We start from the raw sequence: 7,481 nt of genomic DNA, 5'->3' as shown, positions 1-7,481 counted from the left end.
CTGCTAAAACTGGAAAAAAAATAATTGCTCCGGTAAGGAATTGAACCAACGATCTCTTCACTCACTGCGAGCTCCACAACCACCTGGGACAACACACATCGTGTGTTCACTTACTCCCATTTCCCCTTTTTGTTCTCATTTTTTTCTCTTTCGTGTTTGTATTTTCTTTATTTTTCTTTATATTTTTTTAATGCACAAACTTTTAAAATTCAATGTACTTTTTCTTCAAACCAATGAACTATTTTTAGAGTTTGTTGAATTTTTTTCAAATTTGATGAACAATTTAAAATTCTATTAACTTTTTCAAATTTGATGATTCTTTTTCAATTTCGATGTGCTTTTTTTGAATCGATGGATTTGTTTCCAAATTTGATGAGCTTTTTTCATTTCGATGAACTTTTCCAAATCGATGAACTTTCTTTCAATTTTGATGATTTTTTCTAAATTGGTGACTTTTTTCATAATCAGTGAACTGTGTTTTTAAAATTTGATGAACTTTTTTATTCAAAATCGATGAATTTTTTTAATGGTGAACTTTTTGTTCAAAATCGGTGACTATTTTTAAATCAATGAACTTTTGTTGAAATTTGTGAAAAAAATCGAAATTTCATGAACTTTATAAATTTTGCAAACTTTTTTCAAATTAACAAAAAAAATCAGTTTGTACGAACCTTTTCAATGTTATGAACTTTCTTCAAATTCACATTTTTATATTGTGCATCTACTTTGTTTTTGAATTTGTCATAAAAATAATACGCATAATAGGCTGGGTATATACAAAAGGTTATTTGTCCTCAAAATAAATAGCTAAGGGAGTTCAGCCTAGTGGCTGTGTTTGAATGTTTGGGTATAGGCCCTCAGAGATCGAATCCTAGCTCTATCGCATTTTTTTGCGATCTGTAACAACCTCCCTCGCACCTATATTGCGGCAAGTAGTCGTGGTTTCGTATAGGAACTCGGCTTACCTGGGATGAAATATCAAAAAATAAGAAATGCTCTATCAAATCGACCCCGCGACCTGCTACAGAGGCTCGCCACGCACTAGCCACAATGACACGCGACCTATTACGAAAGATCTGCAGCTCAAATTTGAAAGGAACTACCGACAGCACAAAAACATAGTTCGCGAAATTCCATAGATCATGAACTTTATCCTAAATTTTGCGAACATTTTCCAAATTCATGAAGTTTCCTCATATTCACGATATTTTTCAATTTGCACAAACATTTTCAATTTTACGAACTTTCTTGAATTTTTTGTTTTTACATTGTGCATGCATTTTGATTTTCAATTTATCATATTAATACGCATAATAGGCTTGGTATATAATAAGGGCTATTTGTCCTCAAAATAAACAACTAAGGGAGTTCGGCCCAGTGGTTGTGTTCGAATGTTTGGATACACGAGGTCGGAGATCGAATCTCTGCTGCATTTTTTGCCCCATTAGTTGTCCTTCGCGGGATGAAATATCGCAAAAATAAGAAAGGCTCCATCGAATCGAACTCGCGACCTCCTACAGAGGCTCGCGAAGTGCCAGCCACGGTTACGAAAGATCTGCGGCGCAAATCTGAAACAAACTACCAGCAGCTCAAAACATAAAACCAGCTCGCGAAATTTCATAAAACATTATGACGAAGGATCAAACACAAGACCTCCCGCCTAGGAACTGTGTCCATAACCAATGTACTAACTGAGGCTATGTGTCTAAATGGGCAGCCATGTACATATGAACTACAATACGGGGCAGATTAAAACTTAAAATAATCAAACAAGATTTTTAAAAAGGAAAAAAAATTAAATGCAAATGTTATTGCGGAAAATAATAAAAAACAAATAGGAACAAAAATAGAATACAAGGCCATTTTTCAAGATTATGAACTACTTCTTGTAAATGCAAACACTTTCAGAAAAAGTATAACAAAATTGAAGAAGTTAACATTTTTCAGAATTACATACTATTTTAAAATTTATTTTGAAAAAATGAACATTTTTCAAATTTGTGAATTGTTTTTGAAATTATAGCATTTTTTGCATATGTGGCCAAATTTCCAAAACTGAAACATTTTTTGAAATCCGCAGAAAATTTTCAATATGTGAATAAAAACTAAACATGCCAACATTTTTTCAATATGTAAAAAAAATTGAAACTTGAATATTTTTTTAATATTGAACAAATTTTGAAAAGGAAAATATTTGTAGAATTTGTGAACAAAATTTGTAAACAGGATTATTTTTCGAAATTCCCAAAAAAAAATCGATTTGTAAACAAAATGTAATCATGTGGACATTTTTTTTGAATTTGTGAACAATTTTTGCTAATGCGATTTTTTTTGAAAAATTTGTGTTTTTGGTTTTTGAATTTTTTTTAAAAAGATGAATTTTCGATTTTTTTTGTACGTGTGAACATTTTTCGAATTGTGAACAAAATTTCCAAATAACGAACATATTTTGAATTTTTAGAACAAATTCCGGAATGGAGAACAATTTTGAAAATCCTAAACAAATTTCGAACATGAACAATATTGAATACATGAATGAAAATTTCAAAATAAGAACATTTTTTGAATTTGTGAATAAATTTTCAAAACAAGAATATTTTTTAAATGCCGGTCATAATTTGAAAAGTTTTGGTAAATTCAAACAAAAACATTCCAAACAAGTTCTAAAGACAGAGACATTTTCTGAACTTCTTGCTTTTCCTAAATGCAAACATTTTCTAAATTTACGAACAATTTTGGAAAACATGACCATTTTAAAAAATATTAACCTTTTTAAGAAACAAACATTTTTTTAAGTTTTTGGACAATTTTCAAAACATGCACTCTTAAAAAAGAAAAATAAACTTGAAAAATAAAGAAGAAACAAAAAAAAGGAACAACAAAAGGAAAAGAAAAGAAAGGAAGAAGAAAAATAAACTGAAAAATGAAGAAAGAAAAAACCAAAAACCAAAAAGAAACAGGAAAACCGAAAAACGCTACAACAAGGTTAATGGACGCGGCCCAGGTGATCGATCGATTGCCAAGTCTCTGTGCGAATGGTTGACACTTTGACGCAACTTGCATCCAGTTGTAAATTCCGTCGAACAGGACCTCACACAGCAAATGGTAAACCAAAAAAATATCCTAAGTACTTCAGAGCGCACGCGCACTATCTTGGTGAAACGAGCGGCCGAGCACGAGCCACTCGATCAGCCCAGATCATGCGGTCATCGGCCTCACGTGCACGTGGCTGGGCCCGTCCACAAGCACCGCTTTCCAGGTCCAGCCGGTTCCCATCGCACAGGATAGCATTAAGGGTGAGCCACGCCTCTTTCTCCTTCCCTTATCCATTTTCCTTTCTTCTAGCCATGTTCGTCTCATTTCTTCCCCAAATCTGGCAGGGATAGGCCACCGCTGCCGCGATTGCAGCCGAAGGCGAAGGGCGGGAGCGCGGGATCCGCATCTCGTCACCGGCGCAGGTACAGTACACCCGCCTTTTTTGCCTCGCATCTCCTGCTTCCCCATTTTTCCCCTGCCGTGGTCGGGATCCTCCGTAATTGGCTCGCCGAAGAGGGGTTCTAGGATTTCCAGTGGATGTCCAGTGAGTACGAGGTAGCTTTCGCGAAAGACGTCGCCCGCGACTACCTGGTCAACTCCGGTGATTTGGGGAGTTCCTATTTCGTCAGGGGGAGTCGAGGGTGCGTGTTCTAGGGGATACGGGTTTCATGGCGATTCACCTCCATATCACGCAGATTCAGCGAGGTATTCCGGCGTGTTGCCTCCGGCCAAACCGTCTGATCTGGCATGGTGATTTTTTGATTTTTTTAGCAGCGATTTGAGTTGGAATAGAAGGAAGGGAGTACATAAGAGTACTGAGAGGATAGTTCTGATGTTTTTGCTCAACCCTCTCAAAATACATCCGTGTGGTTTCTCTATTTTCTCATAAGTGCATGCATATATGTAACCAGTTGGCTAGTTTGTTCTTGTGGTTGCACAGAAACACAAATGTAGTTGGATCACACATATAAATATCTCAGTTGGCTAGCCAACTTATGGAGTTGCACGGTGATGGCTAACCAATTGCCTCAGATGGATACACTGTGTAAACCATGTTTAAACAGTATGTGTGTGTTTTTGGTTGCACACTCATGGGTGCTCTGTTGTTAAGGGTATGCGTTCATATAGGAGTTTGCAAAATCAAAGCAGTACATATCCTAGTTGGCTTAGTCATACTTATGCAGTTGTACATGAAAGGGCTATGTAGTTGCATGGCTGGAGGCTAGTTTAGTTATGGCTCAGATGACTAAATCATGATTAGTTAGTGTGTATGTAGATTTTTTGGTTGCACACTCATGTGTGCCCTGTTGGCCATACAGTGCATCAAGTTGCACACATTTTGTTTTATTTTGTAGGTGTGCTTTGAAAAATCAACATTACTTGTTTAAATTATGGCATTACTTTGATATCAATTTTCCCCTCATTTTTCTCTTTTATGCATATGGTTTCTTTGACTAATTTGTTCGTTTGCTTTTTTTAACAGACCAAAAATGGTTGTAGAAGGAGATGCGGCTCCTAGTGAAGGAGAGGTATGTTTGCTTTTTCATCGTTTTTCATTTATCCTTGTAGAAGTTTTGTTTTGCAATTATAATAACTATTTTTTGGAGGGTTTTCCTGACCATGTTCTGGGTTTTGTTTGTTCTATGCAGGGATCTGCAAACCATTCTTCTAGATAGAACTCGAAACGACCCATCGAGCGGCAGACGCGTCGTGTTGATATCGACGGGGTGGCAGAGGATGATGAGGCAAGTATCGAGCAACCAGTGTGGGTGCATGTCACTTTTTTGCGCGCGCACACACACACACACACAGAGAGAGAGAGAGAGATAAGTAACTTTTTTCATGCATCCTTTAGGTTGCTTACCAATTCCGCTTTGTGAAATGGTGTAAACGGAAGGCGACCACACAGGTTCGAGTTGTAGATGGAGCCGGCACATCGCCTGAAGTAGCTGCTGAGGTAACATGAAATGGCATTAGGCTTTTTTCTTTTATTTTTTTCTACACAAAGAAACCTAGGATGTGGTATTTTACACAGTTGCACAAGAACCAGCTAGGTGTTGGGTTGGCATCCTGAACTTTTATAGTTGCAGAAGAATGAATTAGGAGTTGGTATCCTCAACTTTTCAAATAGTTGCATAACAATATCGTACGAGTTGGCACCCTAGACTTTCATAGATGCACCAGAACCATTTGGGAGTTGGCAGTCTCAACTTTTTAAATAGTCCCACAACAATATCACATGAGTTGGCATCCACAACAATTTTAGTTGCACAAGAACCAATCGATAGTTGGCATCCCCAACCTTTTTTAATAGTTGCACGGCAATGCCACATGAGTTGACATCTTCAACTTCTTTAGTTGCACAAGAACCATTTTGTAGTTGGCATCCTCATGTGTTCACATGAATATGATTTTCTAGGTTTCCAGATGCACTTGAATGTAGTTGCACTACTTATTTGGTAGATTATAATCTTTTAAAATTCAATATTTTTCATTTTGTGTTCAGACATGCTAAATTCATGTTCATCAGTTCAAAATTCATTGCATAGTTGTAGAAACCTGCAACATGAATTGCATCCAGGAGTACTTACAATTATGCAAAATAGATGATGAAGTTGTACAACAACCAGCATAAAGTGTTTTTCAAATTCTGCATACAGAAGTTTAGCTAAAACCAAAATGAATATGAAATTATATGAGTTGGCATCTTCTACTTCTATACGAGTTGAAGATGCCAACTACTGAAATCCAAACACCACAAGTAGATGGATATGGGAGTGTTGTCAATTTGCACACTTGTACTTTAAGTTGCACAAACACAAGCGAGAGTTGGTTCATTTCTTCCCAGGATTCTTTTTTGTATCATATGTAGGTTTTACAGGGTATGGGGGTGGATGAGCTGCTGTAGATTTTTGCTCACAATTCTAAGCTACAAAGTCATGTATACTAGTGTGTGGAAAGATCAAAGGTAAAAACAAATGCAAACCAGATTCTTGTCTAGTTGGTGGCTATGTTTTCATAGTACCTACAATATACTTTTCTTTTCTTTTCTTTTTTTTGCTACATTTACATTGGTTCTTCTGAATTATGTGTGAAATAAGACTCTCTATGTCCTCTCTCCTATATGTTGGCACATTTTCTGTGTTTTGTTGCACACATTGTTGCAAAAGTTGGCTAGTCCCATGATGAAGTTGCATGAAAATCAGTTGCACATGTACCAGATCTCCCTATTTTTTTATCTCTGTTTATGCTCTCTTCAACTATGAAGAAGTTATTTTTGCAAGGAGAAATTTGGTGAGAGGGGAAAGGGAAAGTTAAGGAGGGGGAGGATCTGAACAGGAGGCAGAAGTGATCACTTCTTTTTTTCACCCTATTTTGGTTCTGTCGGGTACTTTCTGATATGTTTGTGCTCGCTCTTTCTTTCTTTTTTGTAGCAATTGTTATTACACATTGATTCATCTGCCATGGCAGCTCTGGCGATGGAGATCCAGACCTGAAAACCCCTAGTTTAATGGGGAGGAAGGTGGGAGCAAGTAGGGCATGGGGAGAAGAAGTTGGTGGCCAGGAGGGCATGGGAGGGCACATGATGGCTTGGAGGCCGCGTACGACGCGTGGTTTATTGGGTTAGAACGCATATGTTGCTACTCGTGGAGCACTTTCCTTTTCTGGAACGGTGAGGACCAAATCTTTTTCTTTTCTGGCAGCCGTTCGGGAACACTAGGGAGCAGTCAGCCGCTCCCTAGACGCGTCCAAAAAATATCAGGGTTTCCCCTCCTATTGCAAATAGGCTGGAAACGGTCCAAACTGGCCCACAACAATGTGAATGCCTCGCAGAACTTTGTCTGCATACTGAGGAAGAAATTTTAAAAATGCTTCAGATTTAAGAGTTCCCTGGCAATATTGTAAATGTCAAGTTTAAAGCCATATTGCTATATACCACTTGGTGTTGAAAATGTCACTATTTTGTTTCTTCCTCTTCCCCCCCCCCCCTGTTTTGGCCTATTTTTCCTTCTTTTATCTTTTCACTTATCCTTACTATTTTTTTCCTTGGTTTTCATTTACTTTAAAAGTGATATAAATATATTTTCTGATAAACACATGAACATTATTTTGAATCACATGATTTTAGAAAAACAAAAGGGTATGTTAACCTTTTCAGTTTATGTGATTTTAAAAATTAAGAACACCTTTTAAGTTAGCACAACGTTTCAACAAATTGGCAGTTCTTTCAAGTTGTGAGAAACATTTTTAAAAGTTGGTACTTTTTAAATTAGACAAACATTTAAAAGCTATTTATACACTTTTCAATATGAAGAATTTTCTTCAACACATGAACATTGTATATGTTACCTGAATATTTGTATACGTAGAGCAAATTTCAAAATTATATGTATATTTTTTAGAAAATGTGAAGTTTCATTTTATAAGTATATTAATGATGCATT

At 36.7% G+C, this 7,481-nt stretch overlaps 1 long non-coding RNA gene across 1 annotated transcript; it reads left to right on the top strand.

Moving 5' to 3' along the window:
* Nucleotides 1-3,286: 3,286 nt before the first annotated feature.
* Nucleotides 3,287-4,835, top strand: LOC125522584. Its single transcript, XR_007289838.1, has 3 exons — nucleotides 3,287-3,458; nucleotides 4,520-4,565; nucleotides 4,686-4,835. It is a non-coding gene; the product is annotated as an uncharacterized LOC125522584 (long non-coding RNA).
* The last annotated feature ends 2,646 nt before the right edge of the window (nucleotides 4,836-7,481 follow it).

The sequence above is a fragment of the Triticum urartu genome, chromosome 7 (genome assembly GCF_003073215.2).
Source record: "Triticum urartu cultivar G1812 chromosome 7, Tu2.1, whole genome shotgun sequence".
In the NCBI taxonomy this organism is placed as follows: domain Eukaryota; kingdom Viridiplantae; phylum Streptophyta; class Magnoliopsida; order Poales; family Poaceae; genus Triticum; species Triticum urartu.
The sequence above is the reverse complement of the archived record's forward strand: the minus strand, read 5'-3'. Positions and strand labels throughout refer to the sequence as shown.